The following is a 22,345-nucleotide window of genomic DNA, read 5'->3' as shown; positions in this document are numbered from 1 at the left end:
CCACACGTTCACCTCTAAGCATGCAGAAAGCCGGGCGGCATACAAAGTTCACAGCCTCGGAAAGATCAAAGCCGGGGTAATGCAGTCCATGTTAGATGCGGCAGCAAAGGAAGGAAAATTTTTTTTCTTCTGGAAAGAATTTAATTAAAAAAGTGTCTTACCCACCCTTTTCCAGCGAGTGACAACCTCCATTCAGCTGCTCCCTTTGTGTGTAGGCTAATTATATGCAGGGCGAGAGAAGACCCCTCTGTGTTTCCCGAGGCAGCCCTGCTCCGCGGCCCGAGGATCTGGCAGACGCACAATGTCTCACTTTGCTGCTGCGCTCCGGGGCTGCAGGGGCGGTCGGCGAGGCGAGGAGGCGACTTCTAGGACCCGCAAGTTTCCCAACTACGTGCCGGGAGCCCGGGCTTCTCGCCTTCCTGCCTCGGTCCCCCCTTTTTTTTTCCTCTGCAGTTGAGACTGTGACGTGGTTGGGGGGTTGAGGGAAAAAATCAACTCCAAACTCGGGGCTCGAGACTCCCCAGGATTTGACAGTCTGGAGAATGTCATCGGCAATGACCACCGCGAATCGCAGCCACCTTGGAGTCCCAGTTGGAAAACGCCTGCCATTCGTGTCCCGGGCAGCTGCGGAAACCTGGCCGGCTCATGCTTTGCTTTGCGGAGCGCAGAGCAGCGCCCGGCTCCTTCCCTCCTCTGAGGAGTGTGTGCGAGCCTGCACCGGCACCGACTGCTCACTGAGTGTCGTAAGCTGCTCGCGATTGTGCGTCTTCTCCGAGCACCTCCAACACCGGCAGATTGAAAAGGGGTGGGCAGAAAACCAACATTTTTTTTAACCAAGCCGCTAAAGTAATATATGTTCTTTGATGAAATGAAAAACACTCTCAGCTCTTTTTTTTTTTGTATATATTTGCGGGTGGGAAAAAAAGGAAGAGGGGGTGGGGTAAGAAACATCATCAATGACAAGATATATCTAAATGAGGGAGCAACATATTCGCCCCCCCCCCTGCACCACCAACCTTTCCTTGGGAATATATCCCCCTCTGTTAAACTGCCTACGTGTAACAGATACGTAGGACTCTGTACAGCAATCAACATTTGTTTCTTTGCTTTCCAAAAGCAACTTGAGAGGAGACACAAGAAAGCAGGGATTTGGGGGTTGCTTCTGTCAGTCTCAGTCTCCTCTCCTCTCCTCTCCTCTCCTCTCCTCTCCTCTCCTCTCCTCTCCTCTCCTCTCTTCTCCTCTCTTCTCTCCTCTCATTTGCTAGCATTAACACTAACTACCCTTCTACAGGGAGCTGGCCATTTTCAGGGTTTGCTGAGAGAATGCTTTAAAAGCCCACTGTGTAGGAAAAGCCATCTGAGTCCTGATGGTGTGAGAGGGTTGCAGTATGGCAAATTCAGTCTGTGTACACAGAGACTGCTGAAGAGCCTACTGGGGCTCACCTAGTGTACACCCTTTCCATGGAGCAAACCGCCTTCAAGGATAAAGATGCTGTTGTATGACAAGAGAGAGCCTAACATTGACATGTGCTGCTCATGGTAATTACATCTAAACCCTGGAGAATGTACTAGAAAACGTGTAGAGAAGTATTTTAAAGGAAAAGGAAGGCTTTTTCTCATCCACTCATCCTTAATTCAGTTTTGCTACTACAGAGAATAATGCTACTTTTCTTGTGAAAACCAGGGAAAGCCCCTGCTGGATTTTCTACTCTCAGTCCTTTATAGACAGTAGTCCATATAATGAATAAGTACCCCTCCAGTCACAACCATAACAGATCTACCCTATTGCCACAGAACTATTGGTCATCTATTTTTTAAAAATCAAAATCTTCAAAGATGGCTAAGTCAGCCAGTGTCAGGAGGAGTCATACATTGAAGTGGACTAGTGTCCTCATATTTGTATCATTTCTGCTTCTAATAAACTCCAAGTAAGTGGGTGCTATCTGTCACTACTATGTTGCTAGGAAGGATGGATGTAGCTGGACGATCTCACAGGTTGAGTTTATTGGTCAAGCCACTAGACTGGCCCTTAACAACGAAGTTGAAAAGACATATTGGTAGAATTAAGGTCACCAAAGAGAGGTGGCACTTTTCAGGAAAAGTCCTATGAATCATCCCATTCTGTATTCCTCTGAGCTCTGCCCTGGTCATTCATCTCCAAGATTCATCATTTAATTGAAAAGAACACAAATCTGAAATGTCCTAGACATCACATGCTGTCTTCGGAGCTACAGGAGACATGAGAAAATCAACCTTCTCCATTTTGCACATGACGAAACTGAGGCCAGAGACATCTGGGGATTACTCAAGGTCATACACCTTACGAACACAGATAGATCTTTGTTGTTCTGCCACAGAGCTGTGTTCTTTCTTTGCCAGTCTGGATGGTCAGCTCTCCTCACCCTCCCTCCAACCGAGCCCTGGACTGGGCACTTGGCACTACTGCGTTGCTGCAGAACACTTTAACAGACAGAGAAACAATTTCATCATCAAGTGGTTTTACCCCTTGCCAAAACAATTATTCCTGACAGCATGCCGACTGATTGAGCCATAAACTCTAAAGGGTTGGAGGAGCAAGGCTGGGCAGGCTTAGGCAGGGGTAAACAGTGGCCAGCCATTCAGCAAGTACTTTGAGCATAAGGCACCCAATACCCATGGCTGCTAGGAAGAAAATCCTTATAATGCATGCAGCTTGGCAGAAGGATGAGAGAGGCTGCCAAATGGGCAAGAAGAGGTCCTACTTTGGATGTCACTTGATTTGTAGAGCTGGTACAGAGAGGCAGAGAAGAGTTGAGTGTTGGCAAAAAAAGAAAGAGAATAAAATTAAACATACTGCATTTATATGTGAGTTTTCTTCTAAGTATGCCACTCAAAGTGTAGAAGAAGATCCTAGCTTGTAATTATGACCATGTATATTTTTATATATAAATATATATAATATATATTTCATGTTGTTATCCTGCAAATCATTTTGTCTGCATGGTATCTTTAAGCCCTTCTCACCTCTAATGTGGCAAGTTGCATCTTTTCTATCCTCTTAAATCCCTTGGCAGAGCTGTATACATTAACAGATTGAAATGAGCTTTATTGAAATTTAGCTATTCTAAGTCTTCTGAGTTGCAGAATTCCAATTTATTATGTATTTAAAGCATACCAGCACTGATTAAATCAATGCAAATTAGGTTAAATAAGAACAACATGAATCAAGTGTTTCAGCAAAGTTGAGTTGAGAAACGACAACTTTTGAGTCACCACGGCAAGTTGATATGGCTGTTTTTTCACAAATTTTCATTCCATGCTTCTAAGAGTCCAAGATATTGATATAAGGGAGGAATATACTTGCCTTCAGTTATTTTCTTGGTTTTTTTTCCTTTGCTCGTCTTGAGAGAAAGCTTCATTTATCAAGCAATACAGTGGCCACCATGTTCTTCATCAAGTTTTCTTCGGTGGTAAGCACAGATTTATCCTACCCATGTCTTCTTCATTGTCGGAAGAGCAGTGTTCTACATGTCTTGAGAAACCTACTAATATCATGTTTGTATAGGGTAGGAGATTGAGTCCATCTTATTGAGGTAATATGCAGTCAATTCTAGAAGCTGGATATTCATCAAGGGAACCACCAGAAAATAGCAAGCTAACATGAGGTTAGGAGTGGAGGCCTGTCCCCCTAGTCTGGTGTCAGAAAAGCTAAGTATTGAAAACACAATTTCAGCAAATCAGAAGGAATTCCAGGGTGTGCAGGTTACGATTCTGTTTGCCAAGCAAATCTGTAACTGAAGAGAGGTTGAAGGGAGGGAACCTCATATACTTAGAGAATCAAGAAGTATAATCTGTAGAGAAGGATGGGCTACTTGGCTATTCCTTCTCTCTTCGACCTTATAAAGTAAACTTTACCTAAAAAACAAACAAACAAACAAAAAATAACTCTCTCATGATTTCTTGGTACTCCATGTGATGTGGGATGGAGGAAGCCATTACTGCCACTCCACTCATTTCATCTAAACTGAAGGTCACCTCCAATTTGTCCATTTCGGCCTAAAGAATCTGTGAAGGCAGAGACAAAACTAGAGAGATTCTGAAATGGACTGTGGAGATGGGTAAAGTGCTTGGAGGCAAGCTTGAAGACCTGAATTCAGATCCCCAGTACCTATATAAGGGACAGATGTGGTCACCTGTACTATAATCCTATCACTGACAGTAGAAACACAAGGATCCAGAAGGCTTCCTGCAGTCTAGATTAAACAGTGAGGTTCAATGAGACATGCTGTTTTGAAGAATATGGAAGAGAACAGAAGTGATGGAAGATGATACCGCAATATCAACCCTTGATCTCTCCATATACCAATGCTGGTGAGCAACAGACACACACACACACACACACACACACACACACACACACACACACACACACATTTATGAAATTAACCCATGCTATAGATGTCTTTTCTTCAATAGTCTTTGTCAGTTTTTAAGGAAAAAAAACCTCAAGTAACGATTTTAATGTTCTGTCATTGCTGGTACCAGCCTGGACCTTGATCTTTATGCTGTTGTCTTTAATTTTCAGTAGCAGTGAACCATGGCTTTTCTTTAAAAGGAAACACTTAGAGAAACTGGGGGAGGATGGGAGTCACAGTTTCAAAAGAAGAGAATTAACCTCTTTGTTCCTCTGGGCACGCACCACACAGATGGCACTTTATGTGGAGTGCCACCACAGATGCCTGTGGAGCCCAGGGGTGAGGACCCTCAGACTTTGCTCAGGAGGTCTAGTTAGTAGAAACAAATAAGAAAGGGAAGGATCCCTTCTGATCAAGCTGCGTGTCCCTCCTGAAAAAAGGCAGCAGTGCAAATAGTAATAAAGAAGTCCCCCTTGTGCTCAATGAATGAAGGGAATAATAGTGGTAAACTAAGTAAATATGAGTGTCCTTTCCTTTTGAGCCTATTTATGGGTCCTTTCTATGATGACTTATGTACTTGGTCTTGACATGTTAGATGAACCTTTTATTTTATGCTTTGTCTGTCTAGGGGAGACGTCTATTCTAACCTTCAACATGAAGCTCAAATAGCTAGGATAACTGACCCCCATTCTACCCTATCCAATATGAAATGACCCATCACTCTATCTATTAATATGCTCTATTAATTGTTTACTTTTACTAATTTTTTAATCCTATTCATTCTATATGAGTGTGGCAACCATTTCTAATATGACGTTTCAGAACTGCAAGGATTGGTTAAACATCTTGAAATCAAGACTCAAAATCACTAAGTTAGGGTTTCTGTTGTTTGTTTTGTCATTAGGTTTTTGTATTTGTTTTTGTCTTTTGTTTTGTTTCTGTTTTTGTTTTTGTTTTTTTTTTGATTTTTGAGAGAAGGTTTCCTCATGTTAAATTTGAACTTCTTCTGAAGCCCAGGATGATCTAAAACTTGTGACCTGTTTATACTTCCCTAGTGCTGGAATTTTAGGCATAAGCCTCCATGCCCGAATTATTTTTTCTTCTTAGTTTGACTCTGCATGTGCCATTCCCATTGTCTGTCAAATAGGTCAAGGCTGGCTACCTGAAAGGATACTTGGGAGAGTTTAGTTAGATCATGCATGCTAAAACTTTGTGACTCAATAAAATGAGCTGGACCAAGCAACCTCACAGCTTCTTAGAAATGCAGTCTTGAGACTTTCCTCAATCTTCGCACTTACCAATAAAACTTAGATAATTAAATAATTTCATTAAAAAAGAAGCAGGCCTGAGGATGTATCTCCATTTGTATTTTGCTTCCAGTGTGTGAATGTAGACCTGGCTTCTGTCCCACAAATCACATAAACTAGATGTGGTAGTACCAACCTGTAACTGTAAAGATGGAAAGATTGGGATTTCAAGGTCATCCTTGGCTATGTATCCAATTCAAGGCCACATGAGAGATGCAATACATCAAATTGTAATGGAGAGAGGAGGAAGAGGAGGAAGAGAAAGAAGAAAGGGAAGAGGAAGAGGTGAAGGAGTAAGAGAAGGAGAGGAAGGGGAGGAGGAATAATAAAACAAACAAAATTAAGACCAACAAAATGAAATTTTTGAGAAGCTTTATATGGGAGAACTGTCCAGTTCTAGGCAGAAATGGAATCCCAGGCCTCCTTAATTTGTAGCTGAAGAATGGATGGGACATAAATGTTAAGTTGTGATTCAACCTTGGTGATAGAGTTTAGTCAACAGGATAAACTGACTCAACTGCATTTTGTCTCTCTCACTGACTTTTAAGACCATGAAGTAGAGGGTCTATGTCTACTACAGGTTCCAGCAGAGAGAGGTCTTCCTAGTAAGGCTTGGTTCTATAATCAGTTTAGGAAAGACACTGAGCATTCCTAGGGCCTTTGGCTGGTCTTACCTTACCTTTACCATTCTTCTTTAAGCCATGATGATGTCCTGACATCTGACAAAAGACTTTGACTCTGTGGAGACTGTTCTAAGAGACAGCACTCTATCTTGTATCTTCGGCCCTCTAATCATGAAAGGAACAGGACAACGGGAATACATGAGGGGAAGATCGGCAAAGGAACTAAAGAGCCATCTTTCTAGAAAAGTTTATGACATTACTAATGTTTGCTAATGTTTGTCAGTTTCTTAGCACTATCCAAAGTTATTATGTCTCATGTATGTTTCTAATGGAGATGTTTATAGAAAAATAGAAAATTCAAACTAAAAGAAACATAATTAATAGTGACAATAAAAGCAATTAACATGAACAAGCCAGAAATGAACCATTGTGTTTGGAGGATGCATTGCCTTTGGATTTGTCCCCTCTTGTTCAGTGCTTAGGTCATTACTGTTTGTAAAGCCTCATGAAATATCTTGATAAATCTAATCATATGTATAGCTCTTGCACACCCTAGGAAATATGACTTCACACTTTTACTCTAGAAAGACAATTGATGTTCAAAGGATGAAGACCTTTGAAAACATTTTCACTGTATGCTTCAAATATATTTCTAGAAGGTTGTGTATGTTTCATCCCCACAGCTCTTTCTCTGCTTGTTGGGAAACCCCTGCACACTACACATGAAAACACACGATGGTCCCTTTTCCATGAAGCTGGGCAGGCAGTGACCAAACTCTCTCCATGTGTGTTCTTGACTGCAGGAAATCCATTCTGACACTGTTTTTCAATCAACCCAAGCAAAGGAAGTCTCACTGCAGAAAGAAAGTTGGATTTTCCATATGATTGTCCTGCCTCTTATAAACAAGGCAGCCAAGATATTTTTATAAACATGTCGTTGATGAACAACATATTAATCCAGTGATACTTAAAATATGCTAAGAGGGGACTGCCATGATACCTAAGCAGGTTCTCTCTCTTTCTCTCTCTCTCTCTCTCTCTCTCTCTCTCTCTCTCTCTCTCTCTCTCACACACACACACACACACACACACACACACACACACACACACACACACATAACTAAATGTAAAACAAAATAAAACTTCCTCAGAGACAAACCTATTATTTTAAGACCCTCTACCTTCTACCTGAACACATAAAAGACAAGACATGAGGAACCCTACATACATGGCATATGGATTACCATGCAATATTGGTAATGTTCCTGAATCTTGCTTAAAGAAGTATATCATACTTACTGGTTCACAGCCACTCTGGTTGAGTTTATTAAGTGATTTGATTATTTATCTAATCAACATTCCAATGGACCCTGAAGTCAATATAGAAAACTAATCATACTACATTGAAAGATAGGAATAAATATTAACACAGGAAGGCCTAGCCTTTTCTTCAAGCTGGATTCACACTGTTTTATGTCCTCTGCATGGATTCCTTTCACATATCTACTTTGTATGGAATTCCCTGCCCCCATCCATTCCATGAGCCCTATGTGGAATTCCAGCACATTCAGATTAATTTATATCCTCCTTCAAATGACCCCAATTCTTAGGAATGACTTCTTAGTCTTCGACCAGGAATGCCTTTTAATTATTTATCACAATATTTTTGCTGCCATTATTTGTTTTTGTTAGTCTGTTTTAGGTTTAGGATCAGTTGAGAATATGCAGTAAGTGAAATTTGGCCCCTACTTTCAATGCTCCTTGAACCTGAAAGGGGCTGTCCAAACAAAACTGTGTGGTCTATATAATGAGAGGGGAATAAACTATGGCTGTACTTGGAGAAATCTAACTAGTTGAATGCGATCAGGTAGAGAAACTCAAGGGAAAAAAGAGGGTCCGAGAATATGGATAAAAAATGTGACTGGGTAAAACTTTGCTTGCTATGCCTTCCTAATATCCTGAGTCTGGATCACAAGAATTCATTTTAAAGTCAGTCATAGCATTAAAAGCATCTATAATCCCAGTGTGTCCCTACAGGGAGATGGGAGGCAGACACAAGAGAACTTTCAGAAGCTCATAGGCTAGTTAGCCTGGCATGCTCAGTCTCAGCTAAGACACCCTGTCACAGTCCAGGTGGAAAAAGAACATGGCCCAACACATGGAAATTGTCCTCCATCTATACAGAACCATTTGACATATGCGTACCTACACACACACACAGAAACAAACATAGCACACAGACACAGAGACACACAGACACAAAGACACACACACACACACACACACATACACACAGAGTGGGGGGTGCTCAGAGATACAGAGAGAAAGGGGGAAGGGATGCATTACCTGGGTTAGTCAGGAGACAAGATTAATTCCAGTTAGTAGAATAAGTAGAGAAAACTGTGGCCTCTGCTAGGATGCACTGAGTATGAGTCCTATAGACACAGAAGGCAAAGAGAGCAAGAAGCCGTAAGACTGGATTTAGAGCTTGGTTGAGCAGACTTTTAGTCTGACATTTGAGTTCTGAAATGTAAGTGCAAGAAATGTATTTCTGATGATGTTCATGAACATGAAGAACAAGAAAAGGCTACAGGAAGCCAGGAGGGCAGTTGGAGGCCACACTATCTGTTTCAATAAGGCAATACATTGGTCAGAATGAATTAACATTGAAGCAGGGCAGGGCAAATGCAATGATTGTTCTGCATTGGAGATGAGGGTTTTTCAAGTGGCATTTTCCCCATGAGAAGTAAGGTAAGATAATTTTAATAAACATGAGTATCTTGAAAAAAGGCAATGGAGGTATGATTGCTAAGAGTGAGCAGCTGAAGATCTGGATGTGTGTTATAAAGGGAGCTGCAGATGAGGGAGTCCCCGCAAAGTGCTTGTGGATTATATTGCTGAGGATATAAATAAATCTCCAGTGAGAAAGGTTAAATGAGACTGGTACCCATCAGAACTCACAGTTCAGTTAGTAGCATAGAGATGCACAGTGACCACAAAATAAAGCCTTCTCCCCTTTATCTGCTTCCATCGGTTGTTTTTTTAAAGTGGTTTTTTAGATTTATTTTTACTATTTTATGTTTGTGAATATTTTGCCTGTGTGTACATATTTGTATCACAATATGTGCCTGGTGCCCAAGGACGTAGTGAACCTCCATAGGGATGCTGGGAACTGAGTCCTGGTCCTTTGCAACAATAAGTGTTCATAACAACTAAATCAACTATCCAACCCAAGATGGTTTTTAAGATTTATTTTTACTTATGTGCATATGGATATATCAATATGAGTATGTGTCTATGCCATTTGTCATTGAGTTCCTTCCGAGGCCATAAAGGGACATGAGATCCCCTAGAGCTGAATTTACACATAGCTGTGAGTAACTTGATATTACTTGGAACCAAACCCAGGTCCTCTAGAAAACAAGCAATAACTACTTAACCACAGAGTCATCTCTCAAGCCCTGTTTCTCAAAAGTTATTCTTAAAACAAACTTTTCTTCTATTAAGCTAGGGTTTATTCAGTTTTCAGCATGAAACACAACCCCTGCCCCTAAAGTAGAGCCTTTCTTTAAATTGATAATTCTCAAACTTGAAGAAGAGGAGGAAGTGAAAGCTAAATGAGGGAGAGTTTAATTATTGTAAAACTGCTTATAGCAAGGGTCCTCTCACAAGTAAGCACAACTATTGAAATTTTATTAATATTATTTCATGGGGCAAAGTATGAAAGAAAAAATATACTTCAGCCTGATAGGTTTAGGAACAAATCCAGATGGTCAAGGGTCACCAGCCCTGTAAGAGATGTCTAATTGGATAAACCAGCACAAAGAAGCCTTGTAGCCACACTGTTGGCCAAGAAAGGAATCTGTTAGTGACAGAACGGTGCTGTGTGTATTCTTCCCCAAGAGTGTCACTGATGTGTCTTCCCTGCCTAAGATTGTCCCTTTATGGATAGACCTTATTCTACTTTCTCAAATATGAAACAAGGTAATGGTTAGACATGTCCTTCAAAAGAAAATGCTATATTTATCCTGTTGGCAAGAAGAATTTGAAACATCTATTGCTTACTGAAAAGAAATTTTGAGATTCCTCTTTCTATGAAGGAGAAACTGTCCTACTATTTAACAAGGTTGTCTACATCTTCAAGGTTGTAAAATAGGAGAAAAAGCAACTTAATTATGGCATTTAAAAAGGGATCAAATGCCATTATAATAATTACTTATATCAACTGCCATTATTTAAGAGTAAAACAGAAAATAGAGATTGAAGGCAAAAAGAAAATGGAATCATAAGCACAAGGATTTACTGATTCTTTAAACAACAAGAAACAAAAACATCCAAATGTGGGATCCTTAAAACAATAGTGATTATGTTTCACTCCAATCTCTGTGCACAGTTGAGGTTAGCTGGTTCAATGAGGTCAGCTCTGTTTACACAAGTGTTTGCCAGAGACAGGAAGATCCACGATGGTTTCACTCAGAGATGGTAGTTGGCATGTTATTAGCTGTGGCTACCTTTTTTGCCATAGCTGGGGTAACTGTTCTTTTCCACAGTGCCTCATTTTCCATCATGTGAGCTCAGGTACACTTCTCTGGGACTATAGGCTTCCAAGGACAGCAAGAGAGATCTCGTTACATTTATGCTCTTTTCCAGATGCAGCAGCAAGCAGATGTTGCTATCTCTTGACCAAAGCTAGTCATCTGATCAGCCTGACTCAAGGCATAGAGAAATAAGCTCCCTGTGTTGGTGGGACTTGGAGGATTTACAGTTGTTTCTGAAGTCTAAAAGCAACTGCACTTGTTTGATGTCACTTCCCTTGTAAATACTAAATGCCATCAGGTGACTTTTATTTCTTGTGTCTTGAACGGTATCATCTCTAGGCTCCAAGAACTAATATTGTCACCCATGAAGTATTTGAAATGCTGAGTCCTGGGCTCCATAAAAGACAGAGGGACCCAGGAAAATCTCAATTTTTACAAGATTCCCCAGGTAATCGGTAAACCTGCTAACATTTTAGAAACCCTGTTGCTTTTTTGCTATCCCTCATGATTTCCTTTCGTGCAGTTGCTATGCTGTCCTGGTGAGTGATAGATCTTTGATTTTTTTTAAAGGTGTCAAAACTGTTTCCTTCTGCACAATTGAAACAGAACAAACACAGGTTTAAACAGCGAAACAGGTTGCTTCACAGCATGACTAGCTGGGAAGAAAGGGGATAACATTTTTCTACAAACTTGTAGTTTGCCTATAAAAATAGAAATTTGAAATTAAAATGACAGAACATAAATATTTTTAAAAGTATATTGCATTGACTTGAAAACACCATGTAAATGTTAGAGCAATAATTTCACACAGTCAGATCAGGAAGGATATACTTGAAATGACCTCCTTTCTGTTCAGACTATTACTTAACAAAGCCTTGTTTTACTGACTGTTTAAAGACTGACGCTCTAATCTTTAAATGACAGTTTAAACATCTGTAGAACATGTGTATACCCCTGAGTAATCTTCTGGATTTTGTTCAAGTATTAGGACCAACAAAATTCTACAAGCATATTATAAGAAATACAAGTGTCCCATAACTTGGAGGAATTTCTTCATTTTACACATCAGAAGTAAGAAAGAGAAGTAGTAAGTTGTTGATTGGAAAAAAAAGTTCATTGGGACTGGAGAAATAGCTCAGCAGTTAAGACCACAGGTTCCTCCACCAATCCTGAGTTCAATTCCCAGCAGCCACATGGTGGCTCACAACCATCTGTAATGGGATCCGATGCCCTCTTTTGGTTTGTCTGAAGACAGCTACAGTGTGCTCATATTCATGAAATAAATACATAATTCTTTTGAAACAGTTCATTTCATTTGGCTTTGTACATGTAAGTTACATCTAAAATGTGTAGTTTTTCCCGTCAAAGTTTTGATTTTACTTAAGCGAAAAAAAAATTGAGTATAATATTCAAAGACACCCATCCTTTTGGTTTGTCCTTACTCTGAAGGTGAGGAGGAAAGGCAGAAGAAAGAGAGAGATCGAGTTTCTCTGTAAAGTAAATGTTGTCATTCTGAGTGAAATTTGCTTGAGATTTCCTTATCTTGAAACATGGCAGGTGTCTCTTGACTGAAGCTACTAGAGTTATTTTTCGTTTGGGCATGCTGTCCCAACTCACCAATCAAGCAGCCATCAAGATTAACAAATATCTATGGGGCACTTATTCTGTGCAGGTGCACAGGCATCAGCCATGGTGCTGATAAATACAAGAAAAGTTTAAAAAGAACAATGCTGAAGAGATAAATTAAGAGATGAGATTTGATTTTTGAAAAGTTATCTGGGGTCTTTGTTGTGGTTGAGTGCAATTGTCAATTTCACACTAACTAAAAACACCAGGAAAATAGCCTCAATGAAAGGTTGTTGTCTATGTTGGATTAGCCTATGGATATTTCTATGAGAATTGTCTTAAATAACTTAATTGAGGTGCAAAGAGCCCGTTCACCATTCCATAGGCAGAAGTACTTAAATGTATGGGTAGAAGTTGAGCTTAGCACCAGGAAGCAAGCCAGCACGCATACATTCATCTCTCTCTGCTCTTCGCTGTCTACATGACATAACTAGTTGTTTGAAGTTCCTGCCCCCATCTTCCCCAGTAATGATGAACTGTAACCTAATTTTTGTAACCTGAAATAAACCTCTTCCTCGCCTAAGTTGTTTGATGTCGGTATGCTTCATCACAGTCACAGAAATGAAACTAGGACAGTATCTCTGAGGTGTCACTTGAGTTTAAACATGAATGTTGAGTAATAGGCCATTATGGAAAGTCTCAAGATGTTAGAGATGCTGCATTAGGGAACAACATAGTCCACAAAGGCCCCAGCAGGCTATGTTCCAGTATTTGAAATGACAATAATGTTGATGTGAATAAGGTAGGAATTCTTTTCTGAGGAGCCCATATACTTTCTTTGTAAACCTTCACACATATGAGCAATTTTATCACCACCTTAGAAATATTTTATAGAGTCATCACTCTGTTTGAGGGAGTAAATCAGAGTACTTTTAATGACTTAATTCTGTTTATAGGCCAGAGAACCTACCATGTTCCTATTATAAGAATACCATGGCTCTGAACATTTAAGCCATTTTCCTTAGTTGTCATTGATGATATGGCATGATTTTTCCACAGTCCTTACATCCTTTACAAGGGAACTACAGTACCTGAAGAGCAACCATTCTTGGGGCTCGGCAAAAACCTCACTGACTCCTCTCCCAACTTCTATTCAGGGAGGTCTTCTGTTCTAGGGTCTTCATCCAGTATAGACCTAGCAAGCCAAGACAGGAGTAGTTTAGACTTACTTACAGATTTCTGCTCCTCTCAGCCAGGCCCTATGACCATACTTTGCTGTTTCTGTGGAAAGGGACAGGACAGAATAGAGCAACCACACATAATCAGAAACCTCAGTTTGAATGTGGGAGTCTGGATTGATTATCAAGTTCCTTAGACTTTCTCTGTACTTTGTAGTACAGTCTAAACATAAGCCCAGTGAGGGCATGGGGACAAGTGATGACTGTCTTCCTGGTTAAAATAACATGCAAATACATCATCATCTACATTCTTGTGGTCTTTGCTTCAATTGGCTTGTTTTCTCAACAGCCTCTAAGTAAATAATGCTTATTCTGATCTTCCAAAGATACTACATTGTCATGAAGACTCTGATTCCCATTAAACCTATGTCCTTCATCATGAGTGCCTGTCATGCTTATTGCAGAGCATTCACTCATCAAGCAAAAAACACCTATGCCTAGATGCACCTGCAATATTAGTTACTTTTCTTGTCCCTGTGACAAAAATGCCTGGTAAGAAGCAGTCAAGGAAGGGTTTGTTTTGGTTTACACTTTAAAAGAATACATTCTCTTAAAAGCATAGAATACATGGCTATAGGAACAGAAATTGGCTGGTTACATTGTGTTTATAGTTTGAAAGCAGAGAGCAAACAGGAAGTGGAACTATGCCATAAAAATTCAAGGATTCCTCTAGTGAGCCACTTTGTCCAGCAAAGCTCCACCTCTTAAAAGTTCCACAACCTTCTAAAATACAGCTACCAGCGAGGGACCAAATGTTCAAACACAAGAACTTAGCGGATTCATTTCACATTGCAATTATGGCATGTGTTGGGTCAACAACCACGTACTGGGTACTCGCCCTACAAGGTAAGTGCTAAAGGATATGGAATACTTGGAAGAGAACTTTCCCTCTGAAGCTTTGCCAATAATCACAATCCCGGAAGGCAGAACTAATCTCACATTCTGTTTGTTTATTATTTGTTCCAAATTAAGTAGTCCCTTAAATCTTCTCTTTAACTGTTCTCCAGATGTTTCCCTACCCCACCCACACCCTTCAAATTTTGTCACAAAATTTCTCAAGAGCACACTCACTCAAAATGTACTTTGGGTGTAGTGAACATAGAGTCTCGGTGCATATGAATAAGTTCTGACCTAACACCTTATTAGCAATTCCTTCCAGCATAAAACACAGAAGTTAGAAAAGATGCCTCATATCCCCTTCACCTCGGAGATTCATGAATTTGATAATTTATAGCTGGTGAATGAAGGGTATCCTCAGTGCACAAGTGTTAATGGCTTGTTTCAGTGGCATCTGTTTCAACTATTTAGATGGTGGCTATTTTCTGTGATATAACCCTGCAGCAGGCTTGAGGTTTTTGAAACCCAACTTTTAAACAATCTAAATCGACTTTTCACGTGAAGTCAGACATTCAGGCAAATCCTTGGCATACACAGGTATCCTGTGGAGTGGAGCAATGTTGACAATAGCCATATCAGCCTTCTATGTCTTGGAATGTTCTTCGTGAAGTTAGATGGGCAACATGAGCAAGTTCTGAATGCGTCTTTTGGGTTTTGGGTTATTTTGATTGAAAAATCATTTTAAAAATATTTATTTATTGTTCTTCAATTTGGGTTGGAGTGTGTGTCTGAATGTGAGCATGTGCTTATGAATGAAGTTTTCTGCAAAGACCAGAGGCGTGGGAATCCTGTGGAACTAGAGATACAGACAGTTGTGAGCCACTTGGCAAGGGTGCTAGGGGCCAAACTCAGGTCCACTAGAAGAGGCACGAGTACTCTTAAAATCTGGGCATCTCTCCTTCCTACTGACTGAACAATACTTAACAGAAGGTTAAAACAAAATAGGATGTTAGCGGTTCAATTCTACACCCAGAACTGCTGTCAGTGGGAAACTCATTTTTCCTTTATCGAGCTGCATATCACAAACAAAAGCCCCACCTGGCTTGAATTCCTTTGCAAGGGCAATTGTGTTCAGAGGGTCACTACCCCATGTAGATAAGCACTCCCTTTAGAAATAGAATACTGTTTATAAGAACTTATATCCATCCACCCTACTTAATTTCAATATAATTGGTATTCAAATAGTCTCTTACCCATTTGAACATTATTTGCTGGGAATCAACTACTTGTTTTCAATACAATTGTCTAACAAGGAGTGGTGAAAACAACCAGTTTTTGAAGTGCCATTGTTAATGTTGTTCTCACTGTTCCAAACAACTATGTAATAATTGGAAATTATGAGAGTGGCATGTTGCCAAACTGGCCACATAAGCAGGATTGCTTCTTACATAACATGGAGAGTACCACATCTCTCTTGTACCTGTGAACATTACAGTGGCCTCAGATTGTTACATGTATATGGCTCAGGATATTCTTGAGCCCATGCAGAGAGCAAAGTGATGTTTACTTTGATGGCTTTGCTCTTTCAAAAGCTAAAGTTCGTGAAGAAAGAAGAGCAATGCCATGTGACTTGGGTGATCTAGTTGGAGTGAGGTTTGTATCTGGGTCTCTAACTTCTTAACTCCACTTTTCACTTGGATTTCATGCTACCCAGCATAGAATCCTAGCTTCTGTAAGAACTCCTGATTCATAAAGGACAGTTGGTGGCATTTACCACCCACCTGACTAAGTGGCAAGAGGTTAAAATGGGGCATCTTCAAAAGCCAGTCAGAATCATTTGATGTTCATCGGAAGACATTAACAACTCTTGACTTGGGCCCTTTGACAAGTATGTCTTTTTCTGTGGCCTGCTGGTAGGAAATGAGGCATTGTTTTCCATACAACTATTTTGAGAACCGATAAAAGAGGAGTTGCATATTACAAAGTGATAATCAAAATGTCACAAAGAAAAAAACTTAATTTGATTGTGATATTTGTCAAATGCTTTAATGCTGGACATTATTTTTTTCCATTTCATATTTTTAAGCAATTCAGTGATTTATCTGTTAACCATCAGGACTAAGGGTTTTTGTTTTTTTATTATTATTATTCACCTATAAAGTGGGATCAGTATCCTTGCCTTGATTACCACTTTTAAGAAAATACAAATGAGATGAAGGAACTATACAGCTGATGTTACTACTGCATCTATAGCTGTGTGGTACCTCTGTTTTGTGGCCATTTCTGTAAAATTGCTCCTAAAATAATATAAATGTTCATAGGTCACCAAGCACTTCTTTCTTTGACCAAATAATGACACATTTTGTTTTTTTGGGTTTTTTTTTTTTTTTGAAAATAGACATGCAGATTGGAAGATAGCCTTGGGCCTCCTCGGCTTCTCAGCTTTTCCCAGGGAGCCCTTGAACTTCATTCTTAGACTAAACCATGGCAGTTCTTCTCTGGCACAGGAGAGGCAGCTGACTGCCTTGTGGACCAGTGGATCAAGTGAGTCCCATAAAAGACTGTGGCATGGGAAAGTAGGTCTCAGCTTGTTCCTTATTCAATATTACAATGTGTGTCGGTGAAAGACATTCATATCCTGCCAGTTATCAACAGAGGTGTTGAATGTTTTTAAGTAAATCACAGATCTAATGTCTTGTCCTAAATAGGGCCCTCCCTTCCGTTTTGTTTAGGCTTTGAGACAAGGCCTCACTTTGTAGCTTTGGCAGGACTGGGACTTTTGGTTAGACCAGGCTGGCCTTGAACTCATAGAGATTCATATGTCTCTGCCTCCTGAATGCAGGGATTAAAGCCAAAAACCACTGTGCCCAGCACTAGTTGTCTCTTTAAAAAAAATAAAAATAAAAATGAAAGAAACATTTTTAAATCTGGCATTATCTAATATTAGAGTATTAATGATAATTCTTTTAAATTGATATACTGATATACTGTTCATACTCAACTCTGTTCAATAACTCTGGACTTAAATCTCTTTGAATCTAAGTCTGACTGTGTCTCCCCCATTCATCTTACTAGAGAGATTTTTTTTCCCTATGAGGATTCCAGAGGCAAGAATATCCCTACAAACTCCTCTAATCAATTATCCCCACCAGAATGCACTCACTTACATGGTCTTATGTTTATAGAGGTTGCTTTTTTTTAATGAACTAGATGGCATAGGTACCTAATTGAAAGCATTGGTGAGGCATGTTATGTTCCCTGGCATGCCCACATAAACAAATGACTATTACTAACAATACAAACCAGGTGGTGATGGCACATGGCTTTAAATCTAGCACTCAGGAGGCAAAGGAAGACTGAGTCTAAGACCAGCCTGGTAAGTTCTAGGACAGCCAGGGCTACAGACACAAACCTTGTCTCACAAAAAAGGGAAGGAAAGGTGAAGGAAAGGAAGAATGAATGAGGAAAGGAAGGAAGGAAGGAAGGAAGGAAGGAAGGAAGGAAGGAAGGAAATAATAAAAGTTCGTAGCACATACCATATGATCATGTTCTTCTCAGTAACTAAGTAAAGTCCTCCTAAAAGAAGATAAAAAAGATTTGAATATTTAATGGGAAGAGTTTGGGAATTTCATAAGGAAAAGTCTTTAATATGGCTCTCCAGGCATGCCTGGTGGTCAGGAAGTCTGTGCTAAGTCTGAGAGATAGGAACAAATCTTTTCCCAAAGCAAAGCAAAGATGATGGGGAAATTGTATAAAACAAGAAATGGAAGCAGCTTGTACAAAGCATTGATGTGTCTTGGGCATGTTATTTCATTTTTAGTATTTAGTTGCATTATTTAATTATAAGTACAAGTGTGTGCATGCATGTGTGTGTGTGTGTGTGTGTGTGTGTGTGTGTGTGTGTGTGTTTGCATGTAGAAGTGTTGGATGCCCCTAAGGTTGAAGTTACAGGTACTGTACATCCCTGCTGTGGGTACTGGGAACCGAACTCAGTTCCTTTGCAAAAACAGTGTGTTCTCTTAACTGCTGAGACAGCTCTCCAGCCCCAAGTATTTGTTTTATAAGCAACATATTCTAGCAGATCCTGTGATGTACAGTGACATCTTACAATGCATGCAAATGAATTAGAGAACGGCGTGGCATCAGTCATTTTATAAGCATATGATGAACTTGTGTTTACCATCTATCAGAAAATTTTCTATTCTAAGCCAAGTTAATCATGGTTTTGCCACTGTATATATGCACGCACTCATAGACACAGATGAATGATAAAGTGTGGTTTCTTCTCTGGTGGGAAATACTAATGTAAGCTTAGTCTTTGCTGTGACTGTATTTAATCAATACCTTATTTCTCCTAACATGCTTTGCAAAGTTACCTCTGGCATGAGAGCTGATCTATATTCTAAGAAAAGCTACAGCATTTCTGAAGATGCTCTATATTTCATTTTACTTTTTAAAGTGTCTGGTCTTTAGAGAATAATGGCTATTCCCCTTTTCTAGAAAGCAACAGCACAAAGAAACACAATTTTAAGTGTGTGTGCGAGAGGCTGCATTGTTTCTCAGTTGGTAGAGTGCTTACTTAGGGTACAGAAGGGCCTGCATTTGTTCCCCAGCACTGTATAAGCCAAGTATAGTGGTATACCTCTGTAGTCTCAGAACGTTCAGGCTGGAGCTACTCTTTCAGAGGACTCTGGTTTGACACAGCACATACACAACTGTCTGTACTTCCTGGTCCAGGGCATCTGACCTGTTCTCTTCTGCCTACCTCAGCCATCATATATGTGGAGCACAAAGATACAGGTTGGCAAAATGCCCATATACATCAAATAATAACCTTTTTTTTTAAGTTAAAGGATACCCTTGCCTAGATAGGGAGCTTGAAATCAGCCTAAGTTGCAAAAGAACGTATCTCATAAAAGGAAGAACAGGAGAAATAAAGAGGTATGAATAACACTTAAGATGCTTTACATACATGTATGAAAATGTCATAATGAAATCTATTGTTGTGTATAAGTAGAATACACTCTTAAAAGGTTAAAAATGTGGATGCATTAAAAATGAAGCTAAGATTTTTATAGTATAAACTGAATTTCACAGAGCCTCTTAATTCTATTTTCTTTCTAGAGAACAAATTAATTACCATCTGATAAGCATGCATAATTCTCCTTTCCATTCTTTGCAAGGTTCTTACTAGTTGAGGCCAGTAAAGCACTCAGTGTAGGTCACTGTCAATAAACTGCCCAGTGATTAGACGATACAGTGGCATTCCTATGCATTCACTCTCTGAAGCCTTAGAACAGAGAGCCATGCATGGGTCTAAGAGTGGATTCCAGAATAAGAGTGGCATTGCATTTCTCTGAAACAGGAGGACCCGATTACCATCGTCATAGTAACACACAGTTCGAGCCCACATAGATGTACTCCACAGAAGCACTAATTCCCTGGCATGGACTACTGCACACCCCACGGTGGCTGACTGTCGCCCACAGGCTCCGGCAATTCCAGACCACGCACCACTGAGCCCACGTGGCAGCCTGGCCTGAGCTCAGAGAAGCAGCCCCAGCGGCTGCCCTGCCTGCCTGCCTGCCTGCCTGCCTGCCTGCCTGCCTGCCTGCGTTACCATGACAATCAGAAAGGAGATTTGTGGAGATGGGTGCCAGGGTTGCCTTGTCCATTTTCCAAAAAGCCTGCCACTTTTGCTAGTCTCAGGCATGTGAGAGGAAGTCTCCTGCCAACCAGGGGCCAAATTCCAAAAACAGTCTCAGCTAAGTTGCAGCACTCAAGAGAGTGGTCTGCGAATGCACAAGAGAGTGATCTGCAAAGGCACAAGAGAGTGGTCTGGCCAGCCTTATTCCTGGCCCTAGGCACCGGGAAAGCAGACTTTCCCCTTCCAATGTGTTCCTCCTATAGTCCTTTGCCTTTCCAAGTAGTTGTGAAGTGCTGGTAATTTGAGCACAGTAAATGGAGTATGTGGTGTTCTAGCAGAATTCTGATTCTTATTTCAAGATTTATTTTATTTTTAATTATGTGTGGAATTAACACATGTGGAATCTGATTTTTCAAGAGCCAAAATCACAAGCGATTGTGAGTGAATGTGAGTATTGTGACAAATCTTGTGTCCTCTACAAGAGCAATATGCAGGGTGGACCTCAAGGCAGGTATCAACCCCTGAGGAGGAGGACAGGGTGAGTCATTGCTGACAGACAATCACCTTTGTCTTTGTCCATAGTCACCTTTGTCTTTGTCCCTAAACTGCGGTTCAGATCTTCTCCGTTCAAAGCTCAACAGTTCCCTAATCTGACTGCACAAAACATCACTCTTAGAGAGCTTTAACACCATTATACTTCAACCTGCTTCTGGGCAGATCTGACAAACAGCCCGGAGTGCTCGACTGAACATAGACTATAGAGACACAGGAGTTACTGCAAGAATTAATAAATGTGTGGGTGTGGGTATGTGTGCATGTGTGCTCACACTATCTCAAACTCAACTCTTCACTTCTTTCCCTATACTTCCTGAGATACCCCCTTCTCCCTTTATTCTCTCACACTTCCAGATCTATTTTTCTCCACTCTTCTCTCCTTTCTGTCTCAGTGAATTTAAGTATTCAAGTAGCATCATGGAGATCAACAGGGTTGCACAGGTCCTTCCACCTGTCAGCTTCTTCTTGTCATACCTCAGAGAATTCCTAGACCACAGTGGGTCCTGTAGAAGAAGGAAGATGATCCCCAACTGACTACTAATTTCATAGACGCATGAATGTGAAATAAGCTCAGGGATGTGAACTAAGTCACATAACTCTTAGTGCACATGAGTGATGCTTCACTTTTAATGGTGTTTATCAACCTCCTTATTGTACCGTCTTCCCTTGACACTGTAGAGATAGATCAGCCTTAAGTCAGAAAGAAAGCATGGAAGCCGAGGGTGGCGGGAATTGTACCAATGGAAATAATTGCCAAATAATCTAGCTGAATTAATCTCCCCTTATCATTTGAACTGTTGTTTAGACAAAGATGGTCTTTGTAGCACAAACAGTGCAAACAGCACAGAGTCACCTGTCCCAGTTTCAACTAAAGCCAAGTGTTGTGTGCCTACAAAGAGTAGCAGAGCTTCTCTCTTTAGGTGGGTCACTGCTATGCTCTCAAGGGGTGTTCTCCTGCCAGTCTTCATGGGCAGCTTATGCAGGGGAGGCATTGTAACAGGTCACAGTGTCACAGCAGGATGTGAGCTTTCTGTAGCCTCCTCAGGAAATGCACGTCCTAGGCCTTTCCATGGATTTAAGGTCAAGGGCTAGCTAGGATCTTAAGAACTATGACTACCTGCTTTAGCCCTTACTTAACATATAAGCTAATGTAAAGATCAAAAGGTCGCATGCCCTATTCAGCCAGCCAAACAGCAGCTGTTTGTTAAAAACCTTTGGGTCATCTAGGAGTAGGGAAAAGTTAAAAGAAAAAGCAAACACGTTAACCTGTGGAAGTGAGAAGAATGATTTTCACGAACAGAAGACTGTTTTAGCAGAATGCTTGGAACTCTATCCTGTCTGAGCCTTTCTCAGGAATTTGCTCTCTCATTTGCCATTGTTAGCCCTCCTCTATGTTTTTATTACGGCATCCTTCCGTTAACCTACCCCTTTCAATACCAATCTATGTTATAATAGCCTTCCTTCGTTTTTGGGTAGCCGTCTATAGTGAGTAGTATTGGTTGCCAGCTTGACAGGACTTGACATCACCTAGGGGACAGATCTTTGGAAGTATCTGTTAGAGAGTTTCTAGATTGGGTTGACTGAGGTGGAAAGGCTCAGTTTAAATGTAAACAAAAGCTTTCCATGCCGGGGGCGGGGGA

The 22,345-nt window shown here is 40.5% G+C and overlaps 2 protein-coding genes across 9 annotated transcripts in view; one reads left to right on the top strand and one right to left on the bottom strand.

The window, feature by feature from the left end:
* Window positions 1–14,354, bottom strand: part of LRRTM1 (leucine rich repeat transmembrane neuronal 1) — a 49,426-nt gene extending 35,072 nt beyond the window's left edge. For 2 of the 4 annotated variants that reach the window (NR_172650.1, NM_001395622.1), the window contains exon 1: window positions 166–708. The gene's annotated coding sequence lies outside the window, so the exon portion shown is untranslated. Of the gene's footprint in view, window positions 1–161 lie in introns of all 4 variants that reach the window. The other 2 variants (XR_005503313.2, XM_006236700.5) reach the window with 2 other exon arrangements.
* The window catches only part of Ctnna2 (catenin alpha 2), a 1,149,087-nt gene that overhangs the window by 740,785 nt on the left and 385,957 nt on the right, over window positions 1–22,345 (top strand). The gene's annotated exons all lie outside the window — the stretch shown is intronic.

The sequence above is a fragment of the Rattus norvegicus genome, chromosome 4, assembly GCF_036323735.1.
Source record: "Rattus norvegicus strain BN/NHsdMcwi chromosome 4, GRCr8, whole genome shotgun sequence".
Classification (NCBI taxonomy): domain Eukaryota; kingdom Metazoa; phylum Chordata; class Mammalia; order Rodentia; family Muridae; genus Rattus; species Rattus norvegicus.
The sequence above is the reverse complement of the archived record's forward strand: the minus strand, read 5'-3'. Positions and strand labels throughout refer to the sequence as shown.